Source organism: Melozone crissalis, unplaced genomic scaffold, assembly GCF_028551555.1.
Source record: "Melozone crissalis strain CALT ecotype California unplaced genomic scaffold, PUWL_Pcris_2 ptg000016l_1, whole genome shotgun sequence".
Taxonomy (NCBI): Eukaryota; Metazoa; Chordata; class Aves; order Passeriformes; family Passerellidae; genus Melozone; species Melozone crissalis.
Window position 1 is genome coordinate 47,278,954 of NW_026535794.1, and position 14,997 is coordinate 47,293,950.

The 14,997-nt window shown below is 41.3% G+C and overlaps 1 protein-coding gene across 1 annotated transcript in view; it reads left to right on the forward strand.

Annotated features, from left to right (window-relative positions):
* Positions 1–3,714: 3,714 nt before the first annotated feature.
* Positions 3,715–14,997, forward strand: part of NPSR1 (neuropeptide S receptor 1) — a 92,438-nt gene continuing 81,155 nt past the window's right edge. Inside the window, exon 1 of the mRNA XM_054273952.1 lies at positions 3,715–3,779. The gene's annotated coding sequence lies outside the window, so the exon portion shown is untranslated. The remainder of the gene's footprint in view (positions 3,780–14,997) is intronic.

Below are 14,997 nucleotides of genomic sequence, written 5' to 3' on the forward strand. Positions count from 1 at the left end.
AGCTTTGACATAATTGGCCAATCAACCCAAACAACTCTCAATCGGAGTCCAATTTAAAAAAATCTCTCTCAGTAAATAATCTCCATAACACATTCCATATGTGCCAAACAACAGGCACAGCGAATAGAGATGAGAATTGTTTTCATCCTTCTCTGAGCTTCTCATTGCCTTCCCCAGGAAAAATCCTGGGAGAGAGAATTATGTCTCTCTCTGTTCAGAGAATGTGAATACCACACCTGTTCCCTCCTCATCCAAGACAGGAGGAGGCCAGGCTGGTGGGGGCTCTGCAGGTCTCTGCACTCTCATGTGTTGGCTTTGAGGTTGGACAAGGAAGGAAAAAGGGATATAGGAAAAGAAATTTTTCTCCAGTCATCTTTGCCTGATCCTTAACCAGTTGGGAATGGTTTGCAGAAGCTGTAGTCAAGGAAGAAGGACCTTGAGGGGAAACTATACAAGCAACTTGGTCTGTTCAGCCTGGAGAAGAGGAGACTGAGGAGAGACCTCATAGCAGTCAGCAGCTTCCTCACGAGGGGAAGTGGAGGGGCAGGCAATGATCTCTTCATTGTCAGGACCAGTGGCAGGACTCAAGGGAATGGCCTGAAACTGAGTCAGGGGAGTTTGCTGTTAGATAGCAGGGAAAGGTTTTTGACCCAGAGGGTGTTGGGCACTGGCACAGGCCTCCCAGGGAAGTGGTCATAGCAGCAAGACTGAAAGAGTTAAAAAAGCATTTGGACAACACTCTCAGGCATGTGGTGTGATGTTTTGGCACATGGGCTGTTCTGTGGTGGGCCAGAAGCTGGATATTGATGATCCCTACAGGTCCCTTGCAGCTCAGAATATTTTGCAATTCTGTGATTGTATGGAATTGTTAAAACAGAAACTGTTACTCCTTCCGTAGGATCCTAGTTCTGGTTTAAGCTAACTTTCTTTCTTTTATGCTTTTTAGTGCAGACATTATTAATTGGGAGACATCTCTTTCGTGGAATGTTTCTCCTCTTTCCATTAAAGACTCTTTTTTGGCTACTATAATCCTCCTGGCTGGCAGTTCAGAGGAGAGCTTATTTTTTCGCCTTCTGAACAAACTGACAGATATATTCTTTGGGGTTACTGATAGGAACAACCTAAGAAAAACAAGAAGGGAGGGGTGGTGGTGGAAAAGAAAGCCAAGCGACACATTGAAGATGGTGTCTCCCAATAATTCCTAGCTGTCCATGGGCACTTGGCTACCTCTGTGCTCAGGTTGCAGACTCAGCATGGGAAAAGTCTCCTTGTTTCTTTCACTGTTGCTTTGATACTCAGATGTTTAGAAATGTCTTCTCAAGAAGACCTATCTTCAATAATTTTTTCCCCGAAAGCATGCACTAATTACAGCAGCAGAATTGTGAAGAACATTGGCTAAATATAATTTATGGAAGGGAATTAAATACAGCTCCCAGCTGAGCTTAGATTCTCAAAAAGTCTTTTAATGTGTTCATCTGTTTCACCACTTACCGTACTTGATAATTTTATCCTAAGCTAAATGTCATCTTGGAGTTCATCGTACTGCAGACTTTGTAGATATCTCTGCTTTGTCACAAAACTCATGTGCAGCTCTCTGGCAGACATCCTGTGTTTTATTCCAAGTAAATACAAATTTACAGCCTTTACTGAGCCATCTTCTTAGTAACATTACTCGGTGTCCCGGCCCAAGTCTCACCAAATCCTGAAATTGCACATGGCAACCCTCATGACATGTTAGTAGAAAAAAGGTTAAGCATCCATTAAAAAAAAAATCACTGAATTAATGATTCTGCCACCCAGATATTAACTTTCCTTGTGTCCCCTATGTTGTATTGTGGCACCCCTATATCTCACTATTGTTAAGTTCTCAGATGAAAACCAAGGTTTTTGAACTTGGTGATGGGTGCTTTCTAAATTCAGTGTGTTGAATTTAGGATAGCAGTTTAAAAGGAATTAATTCTCAATGTTTGACTGTGCTTCTTGGACAGTCAGACTGTTTCCAGGTTGCTCAGGCTGAACAGGGAAAATAGGAGTATCCAGTTTTCTACAGGTTTCTCAGACTGATATTCAAATTTCATTTGTGGGAAGCTTTCCTCTCCCCCTTGTCCTTATACAGAGGCTTCTGAGATGTCAACAAGACATTTTATTGTCTTCATTTTTTTAGATACTTATTTTCAGCTGGATGATATTTGATTTGGCTCACTGCCCTGAATTTTACTTATCATGTTTTCCTTTGCATTTTCAATGCTTTGTAAATAAATTTGTTCATTTATTCTTAATGGACCTCTTTTAAGAAAGCTGATCACATGCCACACTAAAGGACACCTGTCCCTGCTGTGCAAGTAATCTTGAGAAAATGTATTAGCAAATGCATTTGTAGCAGTGGTACTCATGGAGGGCTGAGAGGGAACAGAAATCATCTGTATGAAGCATCTGGAGCAAATCCCTGAGCCCAGTCTGGGACATAAGCCCCCACCACATGCTGGGGACAGGATCAGCAGATTCCGTGGCCGGGCAGTTCAGGGCTGTGTGGAGCTGAAGACTGGCAGTGCTACACATTAGGACATGGGGTAAAATGGGGTCCTGGGCCACAGGCAGAGGTAGGAGTGTCTCCAGGAGAGGTCAGAATGGGACAAAAAGGGCTGTTCATACTCTCAGGACCCTGCCTGCAGCTCTAATGTATCAAGAGTTACAGAGCCATCAGTAGTTTGGGATTTATAGATGTTTGTAGATAATATACTGACAGCAAATGAGGTTGAAATTTGCTAAAGAAGTTGGCCATTATTAATAACTTCCCTTGATCAAATTAATGCATTTCAGGATGATAACACATGGTAATCTCTCCTTAGAAACTGTTCTTGGCAGGGGATAGATGCATGTAGCTCTAGTTTCTCTGTGTGTGTGTGACAGGATGGGATGAAATGACAGTGGTGAGCTGCTTATACGTGGTTATATTTGTATTCCCTTGCTTAAATGAGTAAGCCCTTCTGCTTTGAGTTTGGCATATTGGTGGTATTAAAAGTGCCTTATAATGCTGCCTTTCTGAGTCTTTCTGGCAAAGCTTATCAGGCTATGTGGCTTGTGCCCAGCTGTTGCTTTTTGCTGTACACTTCTGAGCTGCTGCAGTGCTTCACCCCAGAAACTGCTGCTCACTGAGCTCTGATAGAAATGTCCCTGCTGTGGTCTTACACCCACCAGAATGTACATTCATCCCTCTGAGCCTTGTGGTACAAATGTAGCACAGCACAAGCCAAATGGGTGCTCAGAGATGCCCATAAGGGATTTGGTTGGCTTGAATACAGAAAGTCTTCTCAGCATTTGAAGGCTTCAGGCTGATCTTAAGCACTGCATGGCCATATATTTTTCAGCTGGGACCAGAAGATGAGCAGGCTTATGCATCTCCAACTTCACTGTGTGCTATGATTCTTTCTAGCCAAACAGATTGAGGGATGTTAGTGATTTCTGGCTTATTGCTTCCTGTTTATTCCTTTTCCAGGTGTGCAAGGAGAATTGCTGAAACTTCAGAAGTGTCTGCTTCATGTTGCATCCAGCAGAAATGCCACATTTCTGGCAAGTGGGTAAATACATACAGTACTTTTAGTCCTGTTTTGCTGCCTTAATAGGCACAGATTCGTTTGAAGAAAAGCCTAAACATTTTGAGGCATAGCTGAATTCCAGCCCTGAAATTTCTGAAAGTTCACAGCAATGAAGCGAAGCAGTAGAAGGAAATGCTTGAGAAGCAAGACATCTGGGTTGACCTGGGCTGTCCACCTGCATCAGTAAGTGCAGTGGAATAGTAGTGGGGGATCTGCAGAGCAACGGCAGACTCAGCAGGAAAGATACACTTTTCAGGGGGATATGCTCTGGATTATTCTCATCCTGAAGGGTCCACATCTGTCAGTGACTGGAGCGCCCTGTGGGCAGTTGTGGAAAGCTTCTTCTTACAGGTAAATTTTATTTGAATGACACCCAGTTTGTGTTCTACAGGACTGCTCAGCCATGTGAACCAAAATGTGGTAAATGGAAAAAATTGGGAGATTCACTTCAAAAGGGCACTCTTGATCTGAACTAAAAGGCTAACACAGATGGACCTGTAATCTTTCCCTGTCTGTCATGATTTCTAGTAAATAGTCTAGGAAACTGCTGCACAAATCTGAAAGCTCTACAGAGGTCTCCCTTTTATTTCTTCTCACAGTACTGGCAAAGGTACTGTTTTTTCCAAGCTAAACGTCCAGTTATGGCTCAAGTACTTTATTTAATTGGTGATAAAACCTACTGTGTGTGTTGGGGTTTTTAGAAAGGCCAATTTGCTGCAGTCTAACATCCCACACAGGCTGTTTGCTTGAAAGCCAAATTACTGGTTTTATTCAAGTATCATTAAGGGCAAGTGAAAACTGAAGGAATTTCTTAAGATACAGGGAGTAGAGAATCTGCATTAAATGAAATTTGCCAGAGGAAGAAAATTCTGGTTTATGTTTTCTGTGGCACTGTTTCTGCAATGAAATTTCCAAGGGGATTCTTATGGAACTGTAATCCAGAAGCAAACAGATCAGCTTTAATTGTGTTTTCCTGTGGGGAAGAAGCACAAGCTCAAACACCCACCAGTGTTTCTTGACTGAAGCTTTCATCTGTTTTACACTGCAGGGTTTTTTTTACCAACTGAAGGTGAAAAGATTTGAAAAAGTCTTTCAAACATGTAAGAGCTGAGAGAGGTGAATGGGGTGCAAGGATGAATTAGTGTTTATGTCCTGAACTTGCTGGAGTTTTGTTCATAATTACAGAAGGTTATTCTTTGTGTGCCATGGTCTGAGTGGTGGGAGGAAGCTGAAGCCACTGATCAAAATTCAGAATGTAAAATTGTTTCCCTTCTGTAAGTTCAGCAGGGTTTTGCTAATGATCCCTGAAAACCAAGATCTCATGGTGAATGCTTAGATGGTTCAGCTGTGGTATGGCGGCTTGAAAAAAGTGAAGTCAGCTGGGAAGAAAAAGAGGAATAATGATCAGGGGTAGCTTTTCAACAAAGACAGGGAAGGATGGATCATGTGACGAAACTCTTCAAGATATTATCAGGACAAATGTGTAAACTTTCAGTCTTTTCTCTGGGAAGACTAAGTCATACTGGGACAGTCACAGACAGGATGATGAGTCTGATGCCAATGTAGAGGGCATAAAAGACAGTGTTTCTTAAACAATGTCATAAAAGGACACTGTTTCTTTAGCCCAACAAAATAAACCTGGTGGAACATTAGCATGTCAATAGACAAGAATGTTAAGTTCCCAACAAGAAGGACAAATCTGAGAGAAGTGTCAACAGAGGATTGTGAACAAATAGTTATTAAAGAGCAATACCTAAAGTGAAGATGCAATTTGTATTCCCAACCATCAGAAGCGTGAGGTTCTGAACCAGCTTTCTTTGAAAGTCCCTCCACAGTAGTGGGGGCAAAAATCCATGTCTAAGGCTGAGCTGGAAAATACTTTGTGAAAGGAATAGTATGAGGCTGTGGCTGCAAGAGGAAGGGACCGGATACAGTGATCATTCAGGATGCTCCTTCAAGTTCTGTATTCTGATACAGAGCTGTTGGAACACAGTGAAGAAAACAAAGAGAAAATTCAACTCATGTAAAAGCAGATATTTTTATAAATAAGTCAATAAATGTGTTTCCTTAGGATCATGTAGCAAATGTGAAACACAATCAAAGCAAAGGCAGTGTTGCTATCTTTGCTGATAGAGGTGCATTATCCAATACAAGAGGTCAAACAATTATTGTATTCTTGTTTGTGCATTGGGTTGGGATATATTCTGGTTTTACTTGCCTGGAATTTTTCTTGAGCTGTGCACATGTTGTAGCAATGCTGTTCATGCCTGTAAACAGGAAGGCTAATTATTACAGCAATATGGATGAGGTAATGGAGCGTGACTGTCAGGAGTGCAACTGGTGAGCAGGCAGATAACAGGCTAATGACTGAGACCTTGTCAGAAAAATGAGAGCTCTGTGCAAGATGCCTGCAGTATTGTGCACTGGGGAAATGGAGGCTGGAAGTGGCCAAGCACAGCAATTGAAGACACATGGTTTGAGGTGGACACATACTGCTGGTGATGACTGAGGCTCAACTGTGTGCTTAATGAAATGAAGCATTTTAAATAATGGGAAAGTACAGGATGCATTGTTAGAAGATTTGATTAAATATATGCAGAGAGGAGCTGTGATCTGGCTGCTTTCTTGGGTACATCTGGACCTTCCTATATGCTGTTTGATCAAACAAACAGAATCAGAGAGTCATAGTATGGTTTGGGTTGGAAGGAACCTTAAAGGCCATTTAGTTCCAACATCCCTGTCATGGACAGGGACAGCCATTAGTTCTAACATCCCTGTCATGGATAGGGACAACCTCCACCAGACCAGTTGGTTTGAAGCCCTATCCATCCTGGCTTTGGTCGCTGCAAGGGATGGGGCATCCGCACCTTCTCAGAACAACCTGTTCCAGCACCTCATCACCCTCATAGTAAAGAATTTTTTCTTAATATCTAATCTAAACCTGCCCTCTGTCAGTTTGAAGCCATTCCCCCTTGTGCTATCACTACATGTAAATAGTCCCTCTCCAGCTCTCTTGAAGGCCCCCTTCATGTACAGTAAAAATGCCATAAAGTCTCTTCTCCAGACTGAACAATCCCAACTCTCTCAGGCAGTCCTGACAGGAGAGGTGGTGCAGACCTCTGGTCATATTCCTGACCCTCCTCTGGACTCACCCCTACAGGTCCACATCCTTCCTATGTTTGAGCCTCCAGAGCTGGATGCAGTGCTTCAGGTTGGGTTTCACTGGGGCTGAGGGGCAGAAATATCTCACTTGACCTGCTGGCCACATGCTAGGTGTTGAACAGATAAAGTCTTTCAGGTGAAGGTGGTCTTTAGGGAAGACTGTGGTTAAATGGGATGGAGGATGTAGGATCTATCTCTTGTCAGTGAGAGAGAAAGATAATTGATCTACCAGTTATGACTAGTGGGTATGCACTTGTGAAAAAAACACTGTTACACAACTAAGAAGCAAGAGACTGTGGAAGTGAAATATCCATCAGAAGCAGACCTTGATGCACATTTAGTTTCATATGAGTGGATTGCTGCAAAAGATGGCTTTCGTTGTCTCTCAAGATACCTGCAGTTCTTGCATTCCTGGTGCCTGAAGCTCAAAACACACATGGAGCTCAGAGAAGGTTGTACAAAATTAATCTATATTGAAGAGGTCTTTCCATGATCAGTACAGTGGAAAGAGTTAAAAGCCAAATATTTAAAGTAGGACAATAACCTTTACCTCTGCCACTAGAGGAAATACATGTCTAGCATGTTACGTTGCACACAGATAGGATTCTAGTGATTGGAGTCTAGCACAAATCAACTCATCAAGCTTGTTAATGAAAGCACTCCTCTGATTTAAATTGCTCAGTAAAGTGGTCATGTGGAAATCTTAATGGGCAGCACAGCTTGTAAAAGTAAATGAAAAGATGCAAAGCTTCTGTCTCATGTTGGCTACAGACGAGTCTAGTGCAGCACCTCAACAGATACAAGTTCAAATGTGGCAACTCTGTCCCAGTAGGGGCAAGGCAGCTGTTTAACTTGGACATCATCATTATTATTATTATTATTATTTTATTATTATTATTATTATTATTATTATGCAGTGACCTTGTGTCTTGTTCTATGAGACAAGTTCCCTTAAGGAGAGTGTTCCCAGAAGGGTGCTGGAGGAGCCAGTCAGGAGAGAGCAGCTGGAGAAAAATTCAGCTAAGAATATGTGGAGCTGTGCCCAGAGCCTCTGGGCCAGGAGGAATATTCATAGAATCATAGAATGGTTTGGGTTGCAAGGGACCATAAAGACCATGTAGCTCCAGGCATCCTGCTGTGGGCAGGGACACCTTTCACTGAACCAGGTTGCTCAAAGCACCATCCAGCATCATCCTGTATTGTAACAGTGAATTGCCTGAAGAAGGTTCTGCAGGTCTGGACTGTCCTCTGAGGAAAGTGAAAACAAGGGCTGTTTGGGCAGCAAACCTGGGTATGTACAACCAGCACAGCAAGTAGGATGCTGCCTAGCTCATTAAGAGGTGAGTTTGGAGACCCAGGTTTGCTGGATCCCATGCATGTGTGGAACCAGCAAACCTGGGCAGTTGCTCACCTGAGATAACCTTGGTAAGGCTGTTGAGATCAAAGACCAACCCTTTCACCAGGGTCCAGTGAGTCACAGCTTTTGAAGTTGTTATCAAATACTCCTCAGCTTACAGTGCAGCAAGGAGTTAAAACAGAAATTTGAAGGGGATGCAGCTTTTGTTTTGGACCACAGTGTATCTACCAAATCCAAACTGGAAAGAAAATGTGTGTGTGTAAGTGAATAACATCTCAGATGCATTAAAAAAAAATCCAACCTCAAAACTATCTCATGCTTGAAAGTGGGAAGGTGGATTTTAGTAATGATTTTGGTAGTTTGGGTTTGTGTGTTTTTATTATCTGGTTGGGTTTTTATTTTTGGGTTTGTTTTTTTTTTGTTTTGGTTTGGGTTTTTTTTTGTTTTTTTTTTGTTTGATTTGAGTTTTGGGTTTGATTTTGGTTTTTGTTTTGTTTGCCTTTTCTTGTTTGGATTTTTTGTTTGTTTTTGTTTGTTTGTTTCATGGGGATTTTTTCCTTCAATGACATCTAATAAAGGCTGCTTTCTTCAGCTATGCTAGGAGTGACAGATGCAATAGAGGTGATATAGAAAAGTACATGGCCCCCCATTTGCCACCTGAGGTGCAGTGTGGAGGGCATTTTATACTCAATATACTCCCTTGGCCATGTATGGGTAGGAGAAATCTTGTGTACAGCATTGGGATTTGAAGTGGAAGGACCACTCATGGAGATCATTCTGCAGTCTCTCAGATCCCTTTTGTTATTAAAAAGGCCACATTGCTATCCGTAATTCCATTCTGTGCAAATGTAAACAGACACCTCTCCAGCCTCTGGTTAATTCATAAAATGGTGCTTGCAGTGTAAGTTACAGCCACAGCTGAGCTGCAGTAAGGGTGAGAGTGGCAAAACCCCCCCATTTCCCAAGAATGTTCTTAGAGGTATAACAGTCATTAACTAAAAAAGCAAAATCAGTAGTTAAATGTGGGAACCAGTCTGTGAAAACTCACTCAAATACATCATACTGAGAAAATTGCTGCACTTTCTTTCAAATCCTAAGTATCTTCTTCTCTGAAAAACATATTCTCAGTTAAATCCATATCCAAGAAGGATACTGCAACACAAGCTTTGTATTTCATGGTCACCTCTTTGTATTTCACAGTCACTACTTCAAAAAGTGCAGCAAATTGCTTCCTGTGCCCTCTCCTTGATTCAGTCACTCTAAGTGTTTACAAATCATTATCCTGCAAAATAATTGACTCAGGGCTATTAGGACTAGAAACTTTGAACAAATGCTGAAATGACAAACACTTGAGATGTATAAGAATAGTGATAATGGTCATTACCATCAACAAAAATAAAGGGAAGATGTGTTTTACTGATTGAGCATTTTGCCTCAAGACTAAAGAAATAAGTGTGCTGTTGCAGAACAGAATGTTCTCTGGGCATTGAAAGTGATGCATTTTAAATTAGAGGGGGGTGTATTCCCTCTGTGTTTCGAAGTTAAAATTAATGCCATCTCTCATAAAATTCTTTTAGCATGATATGTATGTCTCCTTAAATACCATACAGTACTCACCACACTGTTCTCTTATATTTCTTCCTGTCTTTTGCAGGGAAGAAACCCCCATTTGCCATAAATTGTTCATGCAGTTTGGTGGCTGTTCCACACATTTTGGTAGCTTCTCTGTGTACTCATCTGTGGATATGCTGGGTGGCCTTTTGTTGCTCAGGGAAATGGAAAATCATCCCAGCAGAAAAAAAAGCATTCTCCTTTGTGGGTCCTCTATGAAGACACCAGTACTTTCTGTAGCTGGTGTTTGTGAAGTTGCAGGATCTTCATGTCTTGGACACATCCAGCACTCATGACTGCTGTTTGCTGGTGGACTCAAAAGGTAAGAATTGGAAAGATGTGCAGTGTGACTACAGGTTTTGTTTTTTTTTTTTTTTTTAAGAAAATCAAGCTAAAACCCCTCTTAGTTTGTCTTACAAGTAACATTTAATTTAAAGTATTTTTAAGCAACATTTTGAGCCCATGGATTCCTGCCATGTTATAAAACACCTGTCTGCAACATAAAGTGATCTGAAGTACACATCCTGAAACAGAAATGAGCATAGGATAGCACCAAAGGAATAAGTGATGAAGCCTGCTAGGACAGCAACAAAGACTCTCTGATGTGAACAGTGCTATGAGGAACCTCATGGTATTTTATTAAAAGGTCAGCTGTAACCATCGGGTTGTTTCTTCTACTGAAGCTTTATAAAATATCATTGGAAAAAAAAAGATAAAGAAAAAAAACTGTATGAACATAAGCATTTCATCAGATGTGTATAGTGGTCACAGATGGTAGTCCTACTCTAAAATTTAGGCAATGGTAGCACAAAATTTTGTCTAACACACACATAAATGAAGAGAGACATCCTTTGCTCATAGAACAAAAATAATACATCACAGAATCAATGTTAAACATAGCTGACCTTGAAAGTACAGTTAAAAAATTGAAATTTCTTCCAGTTTTAAGATTTCATGAGTTTTACAGAGAGACCTCGATGCTCTGAAAAAGAATCTGGCCAATGCTTTGCAGGTGAACCAAATCTCAATAAGCAAGAAGTGGCACAAAGTCTCTGAAGCTGCTGCTGGAAGGATGCGACTTGGATATATCAGCTACCAAAAATTATTCTGTCTATTCCAGCTATGTATGCATATGTTGCTGGCATTGAGTATTATGAGTCTTTTTGAGGGGTAAAACAACTGAGCAAATAAAAAATATGTTGTATCAGACTCCTTAATTCTTCTGTGAATTTCTCAGTTACATTTTCAGTTGCTGAAGTCTGTTACTTGTGAAGTTTAAAAATAGTCAAAAGACCTGTAATATTTTCATTTTCATTTCCATCTGTTAGTTGAATGGGGATTGAACCTGAATCCATTAAATGCAAATTAACTAAAATCTCTGCTAAACCTAAATAAACCTAAACCTGAACTCTTTCCTCCCTATATTTATAATAACAGGATATCCCAGCCTCTGGATATCCTGGCTCAAGACATCCTGGCATTTGTTGCTCTCCAGTGGAAACTGTTTGCATCCTTGACTTCGGTAGAGGTAAGATGGCTCCTCTGGCCTTCCCTTATGCAGTTCCACCATGCAAAGCTCTCAGAGCATTTAAAAAACCTTGCATAACTTTCACAGAGGTGTGTAAACATGTCTTTACCTTTTCACTGAAGCCAAATTAACTTTGTGTGTTTTGAGATTCCACACATGTAAGTCCTTTGCTTGATCATAGCCAAAAGGGTATGTGTGTTGTGGTTTAACTCCAGCTAGCAGCCAGGCCCCATGCAGCTGCTCACTCACCTCTGGGGGTCAGGGACAGAATGGGAAGTGTAACAGCTAGAAAAGCTTGTGGGTTGAGATAAAAGTAGCTTGATAGAAAAAGCAAAAGCTGCACGCACAAGCAAAGCAAAACCAGGGATTGATTCAGAGCTTCCCATGGGCAGGCAGGAGTTCAGCCATCTCCAAGGGAGTAAAGCCCCCTCACAAGTAATGGTGACTTGGGAAGAGAAACACCATCACTCCAAATGTCTCCCCATTCCTCCTTCTTCACTTTATATACTGAGCATGATGCCATGGTCTGGAATGTCCCTTTGGTCAGTTTGGGTCACCTGTCCTGGCTTTCCTGGCTCCCAGCCTCCCACACACCCCCAACTTCCTGACCAGTGTGGCCGTATAGAAAGCAAAAAAGGGTCTGTGTAGCCCCCCAATAACAGCAATAAAAACCTCTCTATATTATCAATCCTGTGTTCAGCACAAATCCAAAACACAGCCCTATGCCAGCCACTGTGAATAAAATTAACTACCCCGACCAAAACCAGCACAGTGTGAGAGGGGTTTGGTTTTCCCTTTTCTTAGATTTTTTTTTTTAATTTTTTAGTTTTAATCTGAGCTTGCTTGTCACCCTTAGAGGGAAAAGAAGACATTCTGTCTGCTTCCCTTCAGCTTCATTGTACACTGGGAACCACAGAGACGCTTTCTCGCTGAACATTGAGACTCAAAACTTTCACAGCCTTGTATCATGTAAGCCAGGCCAGCATTGACTGGAAAAAGAAGGAAATTCTTGGAGGTCCTGACATGAGGTTCAACCAGCTGATTAGGAAGTAACATGCCAAAACTTTGAACAGAGTGTAATAACTGTTGACTTAGTGTTAAAGAAATGATGACAGACCACTTAGTGTTAAAAGCTGCTGACAGACAGCAAATATTTTTGTCACATTCTTTTGCCCATACCTTGGTGGGAAGAGAAAGAAATAGAGGAAAATTGGAAGGACAAAACAATATTCCATTGCAGAGAAATGATGAAAAGGTTATGTTTGCATCTTAGCAACTCATTTCAAGATTGATGCCTTGCTGGAGGGTAGCTGTTGACTTATGGCAGAATTTGACTGCGGCACTGAATTTATGTTACTTGGCAACAGTAACACACATTAAGTAGGAATGCAGCACACCTCCTTGGCTGGGCCAGCCTGCATCCCTTTAATCATGCACTCCAGCACGTGAGACAGGTTGGGTCTGTGGCTTCTGCCAAATTCCTAGTAAAATTTAAGTGCAGATGCCTCTCACAAAATTAAAGGTTACTTTAACTATATTTATAGTCCAAAAATATTTGTCATAACACAGGGAGCACCCTTACTTTTCTTTCAAGGACATGAAATGCTTAGCACATCTGAGCTTGTAATGTCTCTCTGCAGGGCACAAGGCACTGAGCTACCCAAACTCTCAGGATACAGCTGACCTTTCATGTGGTTTCACCACCTTAGAGGAATTTGTCCTTTCCAGTGCAGCTGAGGAGGGAAATGTTTCTTATAGTGTTAAGGGACACTCATAGGTGTGTAAAGTAAGACACATAAAAAAGAAAAATCACTCTAATTAAGAATAGCTGATGTTTACCAGTTTGTTCAATGAATTTTCCTATTTTTATGTTGGACCAATTTGCTTAGGTCCTATATTTTAAAATTTGTTGCCCAAGGTAATAAACAGCAAGAAAGTTAAACTTTAGAGCATCAACAATTAGCAGGTACTGCTCAGAGCAAAAAGTAGAGAAGGAGTCCCATGCATCTCTAGATGAAAGCAGGTACAGCAGGACCCCTCCACCCACCCTGCCCTCATCTCTCTGCCTGTGATAGGTTGACCTTGGCTGGCTGTCCTTTGCCCACCAAGCTGCTCACTTGTTCTCCATCCTCAGCAGAACAGAAGGAGAAAATAAGATGAAAAAACTCATGGGTTGAGATAAGGACAAGGATGTCACTTATCAATCACTCTCATGGGTGACTCACCTTGGGGAATAGCAATTTAATCTACTGCCAGTTAATAACAAAGAAGGATAATGAGAAATTAAACATAATTACCTTCCCCCCCACTCCCCACCTCAGTCTTTCCAGGCTCAACTTCAGTCCTGAGTCTTCCACCTCCCCTTCACTCCCCAAGTGTCCCATGGGAATGGGGAATGGGGATTGAGCTCTGTTGACAACTCTACTCTCCTCTTGTCCTTCTTCCTCTCATATTGTCCCTATTTCGTATAGGGTTCCACCTCTGGGAGACAAACCTTCACCACCGTGGGTTCTTCCCACAGGCTGCAGTGCTTCAAGAAGTTCTCTGGCATGGAGCATTTCTAGATGTCCTGTTCTTTGGGAATGGGCTGCTCCAGTGTGGTGGGTCCCCTATGGGCCACAAGTCCTGCCAGAATGGTCTCTGAGCAGTCTTTAGAAACTGTCCTGGGAGAGGTGTTGCAGCTGTGCACCCTTCTGGCTCCCTGCCATTGGTGGGAAAAAGCTGCCTGGAAAGACAAATAAGTTGTATCCAACACTTCAGATTGGTTCAGTGTGGCATTTAGGGCTGTATAAAAAGATGCCTCCTTGAGGAGAAGAGGAGATAAAATTCAGGAACTTTCAGCAGTGACAATTTCAGCAGCTGAGTGTATCCATGTCAGAGATTTAAAATGAGTGGGCAGAGAAAATAAATACAAAAAAATCTTCCACATGTGGAAGGGAGGAGGTATCTCGCCTCTCAGACAAATCTCATCTGAAAACACTTGAAAACTATTTAGTAGAGTTGCAACCTAAAAGAGGAGGAGAACTGAAGTTGAAATGGAGCAAGGAGTGCAGAGCATTAACATTTCTCTCTAGTGCCATTGATTGAACAAACATATAAATAAACTACATTCTGACAGATTGGTTTGTAGCAGTGGATTTAGAGGAAAAGGAAAAGGAGAGAATCATGACAAAACATTTATTTTACATTTGCTTTGCAAAATGAGAAAACTATGTAGCAGTTTAATAAAACATAGTTTCCATTATAATTAACTTAGCTTCATTTGCATTACAATACAGTGCAGCTTGAACACTCTGCATATATCCTAAAGATTTCATGAGAAGATCAGCTTTTAATCAGCTAAGGTATAAAGCTCTACAGTTACACTGAACCAAAGTTCCATTGCCAAGACCACTCAGTGGAAGTTTTCTGAATGTCATTCCTATTACTCATTCATTAAAAATCATTGGCTTTCGTTAGAAGCAGGATTGAGCAAAGCACTTCAAAAACCAGAAACCTGATGAATCAATCTGAGGGATCAAAGTACCAGAATTTCTTGAGCTTTGCTTGCATTATCTCAACAAAAGTTGAGTGTGTCAGTTTAGTTTAGAAAACCAATACTTTTTTATTTTATTTCTTTTTTTCAAACAAAGAAGAAATATTTGTGGTTAAATTCTGGGTGTTTGATCTTATGAAGATTCTCTGCAAATAAAATAACAGGAGCAAGACAACTGCTGTGATACACTAGTTTTAAAAGAATTCCC